Source organism: Eptesicus fuscus, chromosome 7 (genome assembly GCF_027574615.1).
Source record: "Eptesicus fuscus isolate TK198812 chromosome 7, DD_ASM_mEF_20220401, whole genome shotgun sequence".
NCBI lineage: Eukaryota > Metazoa > Chordata > Mammalia > Chiroptera > Vespertilionidae > Eptesicus > Eptesicus fuscus.
Genome location: NC_072479.1, coordinates 76246724 through 76265498, shown reverse-complemented (window position 1 = coordinate 76265498; position 18775 = coordinate 76246724).

The window sequence follows — 18775 nt, the reverse complement described above, 5'->3', positions numbered from 1 at the left end:
TCATTTTTGCCAAAACAACTGTGAATAACAGTTATACAAACAAAAAAATTGGCAGAACAGATTGTAGAAATTGTAAGTATGCTGGAGGACACTTTCTATTTCTAGAAGAAAATGTTACTTGTATCCAAGGAGCATTGTTGTGTAGGGTTTGGGCTCACTTTCCAAAAAAGTGTGGTCATTTTTTTTTTTTTTTTCATCTCAGCCTACAGAAAAGAGTAGTTAGGTGCTGGGGCAACTTAAAAGTTTGCCTTTTTGGATCCAGGATAAAGATACTGTGGGCCTTCTGGGACATGAGCAGAGCACATTGCTCAGGTCATCTTGACCTCCAGGGATGACAAGTACTGTTTCTCCCATAAAAGCTATTTCCCCAGACTCTTCGGTGACAGAATGTTAAGAGCAAGTAGGGTCTAGAGAGCTCATAGACGAGCCCTCTTATTTTACCATTTGGGAAGCTAAAGCCCAGAATGGGAAACTAGTTATTTATGATGCATTTGTGGTAGTGTGTATTTTCTTTTTAGTAGACCAGGATGCCCCTCGAGTGGTCTCCACCCCTGTTTTAATGCAGAAGGTGCATCTTTGGTTAGATAGCTACTGTGACCCAGGGCACCAATAAAGATGGCTGGGGAGACAGACACTACTCCACTGGAACTTGTACATTAGCTCTAAGGATGAGTGGTCATCTGGGCCATCTCTCAGGTTGGTATTGCTCAGGTACTAGATTCATAGTCAGCGTCCCCTTGTCTGCTTATATTGAGCTTTCTCATAGCCTTATGGAAAACAAATTGTCCATCAGAGGGTCATAATCTGTATACCATTCAATAGGGGCCACCCCTTTATTCATTCACTGTGATATCCATGCATTCATTCACAGATAGTCATTCACCACCGACTCTATGCCCAGCACCATGGGTAGCACTGGGAAAGCACACCTACTGCTCTTGTCTTCACTGTGTGTGACAAATGGAAAAAAATGTTTAACCCTGGTCAAATTCCTAATATATAAATTTCTTATTCTACCCTCTAACTTGCCTTTTCACCTTCCTGACGTTGTTTGAAGAAGATAAATTTGTAATTTTTATAAAAATATGTTATTAACCTTTTCTTTTATGCTTAGTGATTTTTAAAATGTCAAAGAAATGGCCACTGGTGAAATACTTACCCAGTATGTATAGTGGTGAGCCTGAATAAGCCGTGGAAGGTGGCAGATAAACCAGGGTCTACAGCAGCTGAAAGGCTTTCTCAGGATTGAACCCTATTTGCTGAACTTTTGTCCCATTTCCTACTGTATTTAGTCAAACTGGTTCTAACGCTTAGTTCAAGGATGCATGGATTTTTAAAATTGTGATATCGAATCACACTTTAGTTTGCATATTGCTCTTACCAATTCTGTAAAAGTGCTATATGTTTTGTTTGAAATTAATTTTACTTGAATCAATCACATTTGAGAATTTTTGCATCTCGTGAAACAATGTCTCCTACAGGGTGTTATGAAACAAGGGGTTTAATCACTTACAGCCTTTTCTCACCTTTAAGCATGCTGCAGATTCAAAGTATATCTCGGCAGTAAAATTTAGATTTTGGCTCACAATCTAAAAAAAAAAAAAAAAGTGTCTCATCCCACCAACTGACAGTGCTTCAAGCTATTAATAGCCTGATCCTTGTATACTTGGTTTTCTGATATTTTTAGAGTCTGCATTGGAGTGCATTAAATTGTTTTTTCTCTTTTCTTAAAAAAGTAATTATTGAGACTAGATTCTGCCAACAACATCTTGCAAAATAAAATAATAGCTTGGGATTGTTTTGAACTACAATATTATTATTGTATGAAGTATTTTTAGCGATTTATTTCATGAAAACAGAGTGTTCTATGTAGCCCATCATTACATTAGTTGATGTTAACTGTACTTTCCTTAAAATTGCCCTTGTAGGGGGTACAGAATGCATATTTTCTTTCAACAAGAGAATACAAAACACTCAAAAGTCAAATCAAAAGAAAACCACTTTGGGAAATGATTACAGTCAAAGGTATGAAATTACACCCACTTCACTAATTACTGCTAATCTAATTTTATTTTTAGCCCCGAAGACAATAAAAACTCACTTCTCCCAGATGACCCACATGAAGTCATTTTACAATCCCAATGAAAGTAACCTGGTAATAGTGTCAAAGACAAGGAGAATCTACCTTTGGAATAAGATCCTTTAATCTGAATTCTTAGTTAGAGCACATCACCTCTGAAGTAGTCAGGGTGAACATTTATGCCACCCTGGGATGTATGATGTTAATAGGCCTGTATGCCAGTCCCTCAGACCTGGCTCCAGAGGGCAGCTGAGGCATAGAGAAAAGGACTCCAAGGTTAAGAAGGGTAAAGTCCCCTATTCACTATGAGTCAGGGACACCTATCTGAGATCTGCCCTATGAGGTTACTTTTGAGTTAGCCCTCTGAGGATCCAGAAATTTCAATTAAGCATTCCAGAGCCACAGCATAAATGGTCTAGGTCTTCAAAAGATTCTTGTCTAAGTTAATTATTTCTTAGGGCAATTGATAATAAAATCAGCCCAGATGGAGCTTCCTTGGTCCTCTTTTCTTCTTCTTCTTCTTTTTTTTTTTTTTTTGCATTTCTTCTCTGTAAGTATTTCCAGTATCTCCAGCCCAGGCCTCTTCTAAGCCCAGAGAGGTTATTTTAATAGCCTCTTGGACACCTCTATCTACAAGCTAAATACACCATATTCTAAAAATTAACTTATTATTCTGATTAATAGCACCTTACAGAAAGTTCAAACATTGTAGTGTAATGAATATTGTATATCCTTTCCATGTACTTTTACTTCATATTTTTCTAATGCCCACTACATACTTTTTTTTTCTGGCCTAAGAAAACAAAAACAAAAACAAAACAAAAAAAAACCCACTTGACTTCCAGGTCTCCAAATTCTATGCAACTGCCTTTCCCAATACCAAGAACATATTTTCTCCATCACTGTTCTGTGTGTGTGTGTGTGTGTGTGTGTGTGTGTGTGTGTGTGTTTAAATTGTTTTCCTTCATATTTTAGCCAAATGTTCTCCTTTCTCATCTTAATTTCAGAAGAATTAAATGCTTCCTCCTGGGTTCTGAAACTTATTTTAGAAGCCCTGCATTTAGTACTAATAGGTTTAACTATAAGTATGTGTTCATGTGTGTATGCATGTGTATCTGTATTAGCATTCCTAGCCATCTTAAACTATTCAAATTTTAATTTTAACACTAAGTAATATTAAAAATATAGTTCATTAGTTTCACTATCACTTGTAAATATTGGCTAGGGTTATCATCATTGCAAAAAGTTCTGTTGGATAGTGCTGCCTACAAAGTGAGCAATGTGGGCACACAATATTTCCCATAAATATCACAGTTGTTGGTACACAAGAGTTATTCAGTGATTGTTGATTGAATAAATAAACAAAATTTTAAAATGCTAATATATAGCAAGCAAGTTACTAATGGAGGAATTTAATGAATAATTACCTAGAATATTGCTTACTCTATCCCTGATTTTTAATCCTATTCTCTGTTTTGATGTCCTAGATAATCACTTATTTCTTTGTTATGCAAATGTCATTATCTTAGAAAAATTTCAAAGCTGAATATAAAACTTAATGTCTGAATGACATTAAGAACAGAGAAATTCATTATTAACTTAAAAAACAAAATTAGGACATTTTAGGACAAATTGGAAGAAATCAAGCATACCTCTTTTTATTGTGCTTCACTATTGAGCAGCACAAAAAATTATGTTTTTGTCAAATTGAAGGTTTGTGGCAACACTACATGGAGAAAATATGTTGGTGCATTTTTGTATATTAGCATTTTTAGCAAGGTATGTACATTGTTTTTATACATAATGTTATTGCACATTTAATATACGCTAGTATAGTATAAACATATTTTGTATGTACTGGGAAATAAAAATGTGTGCAATTCACTTTATTGCAATATTTGCTTTAGTATGGTCATTGGAATCAAACCTGTAATATCTCTGAGGTATACCTATACGTGAAAGAATAATATTTTGTAAATACAGGTGGTTCTGAAAGTTTAAAATAAGTGAGCCTAAACAAAAGTTCCCAGATAATGCAGCCAATTTCAGAGGCAATAGCAGAAATCCACTCAAATACACAAATATTTGCTCACTTTCATAATGAAATTTATAGATAGAGATTGAGAAACAAACCCTGGTGGTGATGTGGTCATTTTACCATTTGTTGATTGACAAAGAATTACATTCAAATGTAAGAGCAGTAATGCTCTCAAGCTGCCAGGGTGCACAATGCTGCAGCTACTAAAGCCAGCACGCGAGAAAACTAGTGCTTGGGTCCTGTATGCTTATAAACGTAATGCATATCTTGGCAGAAAATTGTAAAGGATGTGGAAGTATAAGAAAGAAAAAGAGCCTGGCCAGTCTGGCTCAGTAGTTGAGTGTCAACCTATGAACCAGGAGGCCACAGTTCGATTCCTAGTCAGGGCACATAGCAATGATTCTCTCTCATCGTTGTTTCTATCTCTCTCTCCCTCTCCCTTCCTCTCTGAAATTGACAAAGATATATTGAAAAATGATTATAAAAAAAAAGAAAATGCCCATAGCCTTATATTCACCTGTACCATGAGGATATATAATAATATTATTTATCTCAATTGTGGCTGTACAAATTAAGATAATTCATGTTAAATCTGGAACATAAGAGGTGCTTAGTAAATAAGCTTTGCTTGTTATTATTGTGTCATCTATGTTCACATGTTAGTCTCAGTTTGGCTTCTAGCAGCAAAGGTGCTGCAGGAAACAAGGTGGTACAGTGAGTATCTGTGGGTCAATCCACAGGAGAGAGATGTCCCAATCAGAGCATGAGAGATGCGATATTTATACCAGGCTCCCTTCAGTCACTGGATAAGGGTTGCCCCCAGGGTCTGTGTATTCCAGGCACGTCTAGCAAAGCAGGCTCTGCAGCCAGCCCAGAGTAGCCTTTTTTTAAAAAAATATATTTTATTGATTTTTTACAGAGGAAGGGAGAGGGATAAAGAGTTAGAAACACCAATGAGAGAGAAACATCAATCAGCTGCCTCCTGCACACCCCTACTGGGGATGTGCCTGCAACCAAGGTACATGCCTTGACCGGAATCAAACCTGGAACCCTTCAGTCCGCAGGGCAGGCCGACGCTGTATCCACTGGGCCAAACTGGTTAGGGACAGAGTAGCCTTTCACCACAGATGAAGGTGCTGGCCTGGGGAAGGAAACCTCACAGGAGAAATCGTGCACAAAAAATATAGGGATCTGAGGGATATGAATGGAGTGTCTGCTGCAATGTATCCCTTCTACTTTCTTTTCTATACTTGCTTATTTTGTTTGTTTGGTTGTTTACATAGTGAAAAGAACATTCTAAGATACACTGGACTATAATCTCCACAAGGGAAGAGATTTTCTTTTTGGTCTGTAGTCATTCCCCTAGACTTAGAACAATGCTCGGTACATGGTCAGCACCTAAGATTTGTTGAGTGAATACAAGTTCTATCATTTAATATTACATTGTGAGAATTTTTTCCTGACAATATAATTTTTATGTTTGAAATTTCTTCCTATTCATGAGGCAAATGTACCTGATTTATGTAACCATTTATAGTTTTTAATATTATAAATAATGTTTCCTCAAACTTCATTTTATATACATTTTTTGCTACTTCATGATTGTTTTCGCACAACAGACTCATAGAAATCAAAACATTGGGTGAAATAGTATCCTTGATTTTATTTTAAAATATTTTTCTTTTTTTTTCAGATATTTTGACAAGCATAACTAACAATATTGACCCTGAACTAAGTCCTTGGCAGCTAAAAATATTAGGCAGATCCTATTTTTAACTCAGTTGATGTTTTCTGTAAACCAATAAAGTTGTCAGAACTTTTGGTCAAAAGAGAGAGTGTTGAACTTTCAACATATGATGTATTCGGATCAAATATGACATGTTTTAATGACCATTAAATGTTGGGACCAAATGCCAGGTAGGGCTCTGTCCACAGGCATCAAAGTCACACAGACCAGCAGCTCAGTGTCCCTGCACTGGTTGTATGAAGCAGTCCGCTGGCACCTGAAGCACACGTGCTTCCTGCCTGATGAGCATAGAAGGGTCGTATTGCATATTTGAAAGTGCTGGAGGCTTGGGGCCCTGAAGTCAGAGGTGCGTGATTGGCTGATTATACACTGAGTCTGTTCCTTTGATAGTGGCTGCCAGATACCACTTGCAGGGTTTGCATCCTGCCACCTTCCCCACCAGGTCAGCATGACGTTTTTGTTCAAAGGGACTCATCTGTCTCTGATTGCTGCACAGCGCTGGTCTCTGGTGGCTTCAGCCCTTTCCACATCTACTGGAATCGCTGAGCTGTTTCATTTCTTTCCCAGTATATGGTTCCATTCATTCAATAATATAGACACTAGAGGCCCAGTGCATGAAATTTGTGCACTGGGGGGGGGGTCCCTCAGCCCAGCCTGCCCCCTCTCACAGTCTGGGAGCCCTCAGGGGATGTCCTACTGACGGCTTAGGCCCGCTCCCCTAAGCCACAGTCTGGCCACGTCGGCTCGGAGCAGGTGCCCCGTGTGTGTCCGCTGAGGGCCTGCCCCCATTCGCGCCATGGAGGCCTGGGGCAGGTGCCCTGTGTGTGTTCGCTGCGGGCCTGCTCCCAGCCATGCCACAGAGGCCTGGGGCAGGTGCCCCTGTGTGTTGTTCTCTCAGGCTCCGGGCCGCGCCTGGCCCCTCCTCCTAAGGTGGTCGTGACCGTTACAGCATACCAACCTAACATGCATATTACTTCTTTATATATATAGATTTCTGTGAGTTGCATGTCAGATATTCGACCCCCAGCAATATCAGGCATGCTGCATTAAAAAACAAAACCTACATATGCTAAGAAACGTAGACTAGATTTTTCTAGGCACTACTAGACAAATAAACTAGTTTCTTTTATTTCACCACGGCTTTTTTACTTTTCAGAATCGAACTAATTTATATTTTGACGTCTTTGAGACTAGGAACTATCATACACCATTTTTATGCCTCCGTGCAAACATATAAGCATGTATAGTGTTTGGTATATGAGAAGCTCCTTGTAAATACCTTTGGATTTAAGTGAAAACAGGTTAATTATAGTTTTTTTTATGTGTTAAAAGAAATTGGGTTTCTTTGTGAAATGTGGGCAAAACAGCCAGCTGGGTGGCTGATGTTTTTTCACTTCTCAGAGAACTCTGGCTTTGTGTGAAGAAGGCTTTGGTCTCTCAGGTCTGACTCCATCTGCAGCCTCTGAGCATACCATCAATTGCCCCTTTCAACTAGCCTAGAAAAGGCCCATGAAGCTGAGGCCTGGCTAAGCTCGTAGATTGCTTTATGGCATTCTTTCCTTTCTTTGCGCCGGTTGTCAGTATGTACTTTCTCTAAGCTTAAATAAACCTCTCCTTTGCTTATAAGAAGTCATGTACAGTATATTGTGTTTCTCAAGGGTAATATTCATCCTTCTGGATAAATTCCCCAAATGAGAGAACTGTCAACATCTGTTTCTGGCAGGCTAAGAAAGAGAAGGGATGTCAGAGCCAGCAACTGGCTTCCCGTGGGAATAATTTTGGGTTTGCACACCTCCTTGACTGTTAATTTATAAACATGCTAATCATATTATTATTCCCATCAAAAAATTTCATGCCAGTTTTGAGCAGTCTTAGAAAAAAAAATATCGTAAATGTAAAGTCAAAGAATCAAGCTTCCATTAAGTGGACTGGAGCTCAAGGAAAACTTAGCAAAGGTTTTATTGCGTGTTATGCATTTAAAAATCTAAAATATCTACAAGCAGCAGAAATAAAGTTTTGTACTATAGATGCAAAATAATTTAACTTATTCCCCACTTTTCCAGATATAAGAAAACCCAACCAGATGTGGGTGGCAGCTAGGAGGACTGATTAGTCAGGGGCCAGGAAGCTGGTTGTGCAAGGTGCAGTCTGAGCATTGAGGGCCAGACGACTGCTGAATCGCGAGAAAGCCAGGAATCTGAAATCCAGGGCATCAGGCCATAGGCATGGAGTTTGCGGGTCTTGCAAGCCAAGAGAGAGCCAAAAGGGAAGAAGCTCAGGAACCAGTCAGGGAAGTTTTCCTAGAGATGAAGCGATAGAGGAAGTAAGGGAGTTTGATGCTGTGCAGGTTTTTAACTGAACTAGAAAATCAGACCGATCCCCGCCTGGTGAATTTTGTTTTTCTAATCGCCTCCATAGATCTCACTGGGCACGGATCATAAGAGTGAGAAGGAAACAGTGGCAGCCAGAGAGAAAGTCAAATGCTCTTTGGGAGATGTCAGGGCTAGGAACTAGATATAGTGGGAGAGGGCCAGACCTGGAGAGTAAACAGTCTTTTGGAGAAGGACTCAGCAGCTGGGAAATCCAACAAGATGGCAGAGCCAGCTGTCCAGGGGCTTTGGCAACAGGTAGAAGCTAAATGTCCAGGCAGGCAGGTGGTTGGCAAAAATGGTGGCCAGAGGTGAACAATAGGTGGCTCCCTGGCAGGTGGGCTGATCACAGGATGAGGGCATGTTGGCAGCAGCAGATAGGGTCCCAGCCATGAGGAATGGGGCTCACATGGAGACTCTTGTCTTTCAAACAATAGGGCTGGCAAGCAGGAAAATAGGCCGGAAATGAGAGGGACCTGATTCCTACAGCCAGGGCACAAAGCTTGGCCTAGGCCCTGGGAAACCGGAGAGAGAAGTATTTCAGGTCAGAGAGGGACTTACGGAGGCAAACTTGATGTAAAGTCTCAGCACTGGAGAAGCTTATATGTCTTATATCCGAGGACCAAGGGGATCGAAGAGACTGTAACAAGATGTACGTTTTGGTTGTGAGAGCCTATGGTGGTGAGGATGAAAAAAAAAAAAAAAATAGTGAAGCGGTCCAGACATAGAGTTGGAAAATGCAGGATGTAGAGAGTGTGAGAGCACTCACAGATCTAACCTGGACCTACAGTCATGAGGACGTCCTTATAATACCTTCTCCAGTAATGGTGTCCTCACTGCTGGGAAATCCAAAAAGTTGTTTGGGCTTGTCATAATAGATGCCTAGGAATTAGCAGAAGCATGTGCTTAATGTTCGTCTTCCCAATGCTGTTTTCCAGTTGGTACCTGTATAATTTACGCTGCTGGCGACGTTTTCAAACGCGTCCTCAGACTCTTGCACGCTCCTTCTATGAAGAGGTGGAGCCTAATTCTTCGCCCTTGAATATGGGTGGCCTTAGAGATTTGCTTCTAAAGAGCAGAATGTAAAGGAAGTGACTCTGCATGATTTGTGCTGCTAACTTCCGCCTCTCTCTTGGAACTCCGGCCCTTGGGATCTATCCGAGCATGTGAAACTCAAAGGCTCACACGGGCCAACTAAACGAGGTTTGCAGCCCGTGGGCTGCGAGTTTGACATGCTTGCTCTATGCTGTGAAGGCCAGGTAACAGGGAGAGGCCACAGGCTGTTGTGTGATCAACAGCCCCCGCTGAGGTCCCAGCTGACAGCTAACGTCCACAGCCAGATATGAGCAAGGAAGTCTGAGATGACTCCAGACCCAGCTACCATCTGATTTCAGTAACACGTCAGACCTAAACCATCAGATGGTGGTGGTGATGATGATGATGATAAATAACTATTGTTTTACACCATTAAATTTGTGGTACTATGTTCCAACAGCAGCCGATGACTGAGAATGATTTTGGTACCTGAAACTAGTCCCCAATTGCTACTGTAACAAACACTGAAAACCTGGCCTTGGCTTTCGGACTGGACTGAGGACAGATGCTACAACGGCTTTGAAGAGGCCGGTAGTGATGGGTTAAAGGAAAGTGAGGAAAAGGTGATTGGAAACTGAAGGCAAGGAGAGACATTTGTTAGATACTGTTAGAATTTTAACAGCAATGTTGTCCACAGTAATCTGGTAACCTGGATGATTTAGCTAGAGATTTCCAGGCAGAATGTTGAAGATGCCTCCTCACTTGCTCTTACTGCGTATTAGAAAATGAGAAAGGAGATAATTGAACTGAAAATAAATAGTTAAATATAATATCATTGTGCCAGGGCTCACTGGGTTAAAAAATAAAGCTCCCCCCCACCCCTCATTCCTACCCTCTACAGCATAAAAACAATCTTTTTTGCTTTTTTTCAACCACAAAACGATACTATTCAAATTTCCTAATTAAGTATGATGATAGCTTGCTTTCTTTAGATGCTCTTTATCAGATCAAGGAAGTTTCCCTCTACTCCTAGTATGCTGTGGAGGCTGTATTTTGTCTAATATATTTTCTGCATCTATTGAGATAATTATGCTTTTTGGTTTGGATATTTTGTTTTGTGCTTTTAGTTTGCTAATAGGTGAATTACACTGAATTATTTCCAGATGTTAAATCAACCTTGCATTCTTAAGATAAACCCAACTTGATCATGTTGCATTATTCTTTACTATATATTGTTGCATTCAACTGTGTGAAATTATGTTACAGATTTTTGTGTCTATATTAATCAGGGCGATTGTTTCATAGTTTCTGTCTCTTGTGATTTTTTTTACTGGTTATTTTATCAGGGTAATCTGGAATCACAACCTGTACTGGGAAGTGATCCCTGCTCCTCTCTTTTCTGAAAAAGTTTGTATATAATTTGTATTACTTCTTCCTTAACCCTTTAGTAACATTTATCAATAAAGCCATCTGAACCTGCAGTTTCTTAGTGAGATCTATAATTACAAGTTTAATAGATGAAAAACTGTTCAGGTGATTTAATTCCTTTTTAATTTTTTTTTCTGATTATAGTTTACATACAATATCATTTTGTACTAGAGGCCTAGAGCATGAATTCATGCATGGGTGGGGTCTGGCCAGCCCACCCTGATTGGGCCAATCTGATTGGGCCAGTGGAGGAGGTGGGGGGTGAGAGGGGCCACGGGTGGTTGCCTGGCCAGCCCCACCCCCGATCAGGATTGGGGGCTCTGATAAAAGGTGGGGCTGGCCAGGAGGAGGGGCCGTGGGTGGTTGGTAGGCTGGCCCCACTCCCTGGTTGAATTCCCGGTGGAGGGGACAATTTGCATATTAGCCTTTTATTATATAGGATTCGTTTCAGGTGTACACCATGGTGATTAGCATTTAATACTATAAAATCTTCTCTATGCTACATATAAGAACTTTAATGTTGTGTTTTTGTTTTTATTTAGTACAGTATTTCTAATTTCACTTGTATTTTTTAATTGTTTAAAATAAAAAAAATATTTTATTTCCAAATAGTTGGGGATTTTAAAAATATCTTTCTGTTATTAATTTCTAGTTTAATACTGTTATGGTCAGTGGACATACTGTTAAATTTATTAGAGCATGGTTTGTTGTCTGAAATGTTGTCTATTTTAATGAATAATCTATGTGCACCTGAAAAGAATGTGCAGTCTGCTGCTGTTGGATGGATTGTTCTACAAATATAAATCAATTTAAGTTGTTTTAAAGATTTATTCAAATTTTCTATATCCTTACTGATATCGTGGGCAATTGTCCTATCACATACTGAGTGAAGCATGTTGAAATCTTCAACTATAATTTTGGATCTTTTAATTTTTCTTTTCATTCTACTAGTTTTATCTTCCCGTATGTTGCAGCTCTGTTATTAGGTGCACACATATTTAGTATTGTTTTGTTTTCCTGATGAATAGCATCTTTTTCATAATTGAATGCTTCTTTTTATCCCTAGAAATAATGTAGTCCTGAAATCTACTCTGTTATATAGCCACTTCACCTTTCTTTTGATTTGTGTTAGAATGGTATCTTTTCTTCATTATTTTACTTTTTCATCTATCTATATTCAGATAGTTACACTTGACTTCTTATAAACAGATAGGGTTGAATCTAGCTTTAAAAAAATCAATCTGCCGAAACCGGTTTGGTTCAGTGGATAGAGCATCAGCCTGTGGACTCAAGAGTCCCAGGTTCGATTCCGGTCAAGGGCATGTACCTTGGTTGCGGGCACATCCCCAGTAGGGGGTGTGCAAGAGGCAGCTGATCAATGTTTCTCTCTCATCGATGTTCCTAACTCTATCCCTCTCTCTTCCTCTCTGTAAAAAATCAATAAAATATATTTTTTAAAAAATCAATCTAAGAAGTTATGGCATTTCACTAGTTTGTATTATTAATCTTTAATTGAATTATTAATATTTCTGGGTTCATGTATATAATTTTGCTATTTTTTCTATTTATACCATCTTTTCTTTATCACCTTTTCTTCTTTTTCTGACTTCTTTTTAATTGAATATTTTTTCTGATTCTATTTATTCTCCACTATTGGTTTACTAGAAAATTCTTTGTTTTATTTATTTATTCTTTAGCTATTGACCCAGAGTTTAGAATAAAATTTTTAATACATCAAAATATACTTTTAAATATTATGCAATTTCATCTATATTTCCTTTAGTCTTTCTTGTTTGTGTAGGTTTTGTCATATCTTAATTTCTACGTATGTTATAATCCCACAACACTTTGTAATTAATTTTGGTTTAAACATCAAATTATTTTTCAAAGAGGGTTTTTAAAATGTCTAATAGTTTTCCTACATATTTACTGGTATGGTGTTTTAAATTTCTTTGTGAAATCCAAGTTTTTGTCCAGTATCATTTTCCTTTGTTTGAAGATCTTTCTATAAAATTATTCTAATTATAATCTGCTGGAAAAGAATTATCTCAGTTTCCTTCTTCCTAAAAGTTATTATTTCCCCTTAATTTATGTAAGACATTTCACTGGGTATATAGTTGTAGATTAATATCTTTTCCATTTCAGTCCTTTAAAGATATTGCTTAACTTTCTCCTAGCTTGTAGAGATTCTGACAGGAAATCTGCTGTCATTCTTATCTCTGTTCATTTGGATGTAATATGTCATTTGTATTTAGTTGCTTTAAGGTTTTTTAAACAACCTCTGATTTTCAGCAGTTTTATTATGCTGTGCATTAGTTTGATTTCTTTTGTTTAAATTTTGTTGATTTTCTTTAGCTGAGGTACATACCTTTATCAAATTTGGAATAATTTTGGAAATAATTTCTTTTGTTTCTCTATCCTCACTTTCCTCTCCTCACTTTCTGGGTCTCTAATTATATACTATATATGTTAGACTGCTTATTGTTACCTTAGAGATCACTGATGATCTGTCAATTGCTGAATCCTTTTCCTCTCTGTGCTTCATTTTAGGCAAGTTTTTATTCTTATGTCTTTTATTTCACAGATTTTTCCCTGCAGTGTCTAATATATGCTATTAATTCCATCTAGTCCATTATTAAATTTCAAATGTTATATTATTTTGATTTTAGCAGTTCCATTTGGTGTTTTTTACCATCATGTTCATATATTTCCTCCACCATTTTGAGCATATTCAACATATTTATGTGTTTTAAAGTCTTTTTTTTTTTTTTACTAAGTCCATTATCTTTGTCTATTGAATTTATGCCTGATCATGGGCCATCATTTCTGGTCTCTTTGCCTGTCTAGTAATTTTTTTATTGGATGTTAGACATTTGTGTTTTATTTATCATGTGCTAGATTTTATTTTTATCCTTTACATAGATTTAAACTTTTTATGGCATTCAGTTACTTTACCTGGAAAAGTTTGATACTTTTGTGTATTGCTTCAGGCTTCATTAAAGTGAAAACAACTTTAATCTTAGACTAATTTAGACCCTTTAACTAAGAGGCCATCCTTCAACAGACTTTACAGTATATGTTGTGCATTTTAAGTTTTTTCCAATCTGGAGCAAATATTTTCCAACCCTGTGTAAGCTTTGGAAATTGTTCGGGCCATTGCTTTCTGGTTATTTTCTTGGCTTAAGACACTTTCCCATTACCACCTAGAGATTAGCATATAACCAAAGATTTGAGGGAGTCTCTCTCTTTTTCTAATCTTTGGTGATTTCACTTAGTGTAGCTCTCTCCTTTTTTTCCATTTTGTGCAAAAACTTTTCACCTATTTATATCTTTTCAAAGTCCAATTTCCATCTTTTTTATGTGGCAAAACTGAAAGGATCTGTTTTACATTCTTCTTCTGCACTGGAAACTGCTTCTAGGCAATAAACTGGGAAAATCATAAGGCTCATGTTCTTTTTTCCACTTTTTTAGGAAGCATAGTCCTGTACTACCTATTAGTCAATGTATGAAAGATATTGTTTTATACATGTTTCCTGGTTGCCTAGTTATTTAAGTTAAAAAGTAAAGTTGATTTCTGCCACTCAGTCAGGAAGAGTGTTGGCCATGTTGATTAAAATCTACACTTTTTATCATGACCAAGAAGAATCTGTTCATCTGGTACCTCAGTAGATGTCCTTAACCTCATACCACTCCCTCTTTATCTCACTATGTTGCTGATACACTGACCTCTTTACAGATTTTTAAATACCCTAAGCACTTCAGGGCCTCTGCCTACAATGTTCTTTATTTAACACAGCCCATGGATTACTTCTTGTCATTCTCCAGGAATCAATGCAAATGTTACATTCCAAAGTGTCCAAAAACAATTATTAGCCACCATTCCAGTTATTTTATACCTTAATATCCAGTAAACATTTTTGTTGGTTTATTTGTTTATCAAAACCAGGGAGCTTTTCTATTCTTTGTTTTGGGTGTTTCTCCAGCATCACTTAGAACTCTGTCTTGCATATAGTAGACAGTCTTGTCCTTGTTTTTCTTTTTTAATTGAGGTATAAATTACATATCGTGGAGTATTCCAATCTTAAGTATATAATTCTGTTTTTATGAATGTATATCAATGAGCAGAACATTTCCATCACCCAAGAAGGCTCTCTTGTGTCCCATCATACTAATCCCCCCTGATAAGTCAACTATTGTGTGATTTTTTTTCATCACCGGCTAGTTTTATCCATTCTAGAATTTCACTTAAATGCAGTAATGTAGGATACATTATTTGCATTTGATTTCTACCACTGAGCATAATATTCTTGAGTTTAATCCATGTTGTTGCATGTATCAACAGATCATTTTTTTTTTTTTAGTAATAGTATTCCATTGTATAAATAATGCAGTTCATGTGTCAGTTCTACTGATGTAGATCAAGATTGTTTCTAGTTTTGGACTATGATCAATGAAGATAATATAAACTTTTTTGTTCAAAGCTTCTTGTGGGCAAGGGTTTTTATTTCCAGGAAGCAATACCTAGGAGAGGAATTGCTGGATCAGAGGGGAAATACAGGTTTAACTTTTATAGAAACTGACAGTTTTCCAAAATGTTGGTATCATTTTATATTTCTGTTACCAATGTTCCAGTTGTTATATATCCCTTCCAAAAATTGGTAATTTGACTCTTTTTTACTTGATAATTTGTGATCCTAGTAGGTGTGTAGGTAGCTATTTCGTAGTGTACATAATTGGTATTATCCTGATGAGTAATGATATTTAGCCCCTGTTCGTGTTAGCCATTCTCTCAGATTCTTTTGCCAGGTGTCTAAATCTAATGTTTAGTCCCTTTACATTTTCTATAATTATTAATATATTTCAAATTAAGTCTACCATCTTGATATTTTATTTTTATTTATTCGTTCTCTTCTTTGTCCCTCTTTTTTCTTTGTATTTTTATATAAGGTGAATAAAATATAATTTTTAGCCTTCATGTTACCTTTTCTCATGGATATTTAGTTATACCCCTGTGTTGTTGTTTTTTTTTTAGTTGTCAGTTTAGAAATTACAATACCTAAACATTTTTAAATTATAATGGGCATCTTTAACTTACCACATTCTATATTCAAAAAACATTTTATTGTGTCACAAAATGAGAACTTTAAAACAATATATATCCAATTACCATACTTTCATTATTTCCATTATGTGTGTTCTTGTTTTTATGTATTTTCCACAGATCTTAGGTGCTCTGAGCTATTTTTTCGTACTTTTCCCTGATTATATTTCAGTTTAGATAATTTTTATTAACCTAACTTTCAGTTTATGATTATTTTATCTCTGTGTCCAGTTTGCTGATCTACCTGAGAGGGAAGTTTTCATCACTAATATTGTATTTTCATTTGTCTATTTTTCACAGTTTTTATCTTTCTGCTAAATTCTTTCACTTATCATACATGCTTTCCATCTCTTTCTACTATATACTTTAACATAGTAAGTGCAGGAAAACAAAAAATAAGAGTTCTCAGAAGGAAAAGACAACATGATATTTAAGCTTAAGAGGTCTGTAAACTGAAATAGGGAATGGTCGGTTTTGTGACTCAATAAATGCAAGATATATCTCAAATACAGAGCAAATGTAAAAAGACGTAAACATTATTAGAGAGAAACAACCAAGGTAAATAGAAGATAAACTCAGCAAACCTAACATGAGAATCCCTGAAAAAGAAAAAAAGAAACATAAAATTAATAGTTAATAAATATAATAAAATAAAAATTTCCAAAGCAGATTAATGCATATTTGCAGAAGAGGCTCTTTGTATTCCAGAAGTGACTGGTGAGAAAACATGTTCAACTATAAGTTCTTAGAATCCAAACACTAAAAGAAGATTATTATAAGCTTCTGGATAATAATAATGATGATGATAATAATAATAAAGAACTTCCAAGGGAATCACAATCAGATTGGCATTGTAGTTCTCATCTGAAACACTGGATGTTAGAAGGTGGTAGAATAATGTCTACAAAGTTATTATGGGGGTGGGAGGGAGGAATGCAACTCAAGAATAATTCAGCCAGCCCAAACTGCATTCACTGTCAGAGTGAAATAAGATATTTGTATGCATGTAAACTTAGAGTATATGTTTTGATGCTAAATTCCAAAATTTAATATCTCCCAAAAGATAGAAATTTATTTCTCTCCTATAACAGCACAGAGGAGAGAGGGTGAATGAGGGTCCTCTATGGGTTAACTCGAGGATCTAGGTTCTTCCCAATCTGCTGTTCCATTCTGGAAGACAGGGCTTTATAAACTTTGTTTCTGTCATTGAACCCTCTGGCAGACTGGTAAAACCTATCTCAGTGTAAATGTTGGAGATGCATAAAATAATTATAATGTCTTACAAGGAACAATTAACAAATTCTTGTGGTGGGCCTAGTATTTACCTTAATTTTGAGTGTAAATACCAACAGAATGAGGTAAGTGTATCATTGTTCCCATTTTATAGGTGAGGGAATGGAGTTATTAATAACCAAATAACTCATCCAAGGTTACAGGCCTAGTATTCAGTGGAGCCAGGGTTATGGCCTAAGAAGTCTGGCTATGAAGTTGTTCTTAGCACTAAATAAATAAGAGAAACAGGAAAGTAAAATTAATCAATAACAAAATTAATAAAATGAGAAAAACTAACAAACAAAAAACAGCATAAGTAAAAACCAAAACAGATTATTTGAAAAGATCAATAAGACACAAACAAGTTGTTAACTTAAATAAGAAAAAAAAATAGAGGAAAAAACAACAACTAGAAATGGGAAAGGCGACTGAGCTACGACATAACTGAGAATAAAAGTGTGTCTGCTCATGATGAATGACACATTTTCTTGGCTTCCCCTCAGCCTCAGCGAGGTTATCAGTCACAGCCATCCTGTACAGTCTCCGGTCCCTCACCAGCCAGCCAGCCACTGACACTTGTCACTTGCATCAATGGGTATGGCCTGCTCTATCAAATTTGAACACTAGATTAAAATGTCTTTGGAGAAATCTGAGGGAGTCAAGCTGGAGTTTAAAGCAAAGCCAGACAGGCTCCTGGTCAACCAGCCCAGCCCAGCCAGAGACCATGGCTTGGAAACCTGGCTGGGTGCCGGCACTTTGCAGCTAGAAGTGAGTCAGGGCAAGTAGAGGGTCTAGAAGCCAAGGAGTTGGTTAAGACAGGAGTGAACAAGTAGGTTCTCCAGGTCAAGTGAACCAAGGCCAGGCTGAGTCAGAGTCACCATGGAACAAGAACACCAAAGTGAGTCTAATGGACAGGAAGTGTTTGCCCACTGGTAGCTGTAGCCAGGGAGAGAATGAAAAACTGGTCAGCCATGCCAGATGCAGGCAGAGCTGCAGTGAAGCAAATGCAATCTCAGGAAGATTTTTACAGGAAGGACACATAGCTGTATCCTTTCCATGAATGTATTTTCATGAATAAAATTATTTCCGATGATCTGACAGTTTTATCTAGACTGAGTGGGCTTTCCATTCAAAATCTAATATAAGAGGGGCTTTATAAGGTGAAGAAACTAAGTATTGCAGATATGAATATCTCTATTACAACCATATACACCAAAAATGAGTACATATAGTTGTTTAATATAAACTTAAGTATATCCACAATGTTTTTCAGAAGTGCTTTGTTTACTTTAATATCACCCCTATGCCCCTCACCCTGGAAGGCATTTTTTTTTTTTTTTTTTAAAATAAAGAAGTTAAAAATTTGAAGGTAATTCACTAAATTGAACTGGTCCCGGAAGTGGTCCAAGGGAGCTCTTTCCCTCCAGATGTATTGACACCTTGCATTCTTTTGCCCTGTATTGGTGCTTAGTATTTATGTAATTATAAGTTATTTAAACACTAGAGGCCCAATGCACGAAACTTGTGCAAGAGTAGGCCTTCCTTCCCCAGGCTGCTGGGACTGGCTTCCCTCTGGCACCTGGGACCTGGGCTTTTCTCCGGCCATCTGGAAGGTCGTCCAGAAGGACGTTTGGTCTAATTAGCATATTATGCTTTTATTATTATAGATAAACGTGCACTGGGTAGTGTTAATGGAACATGGTGA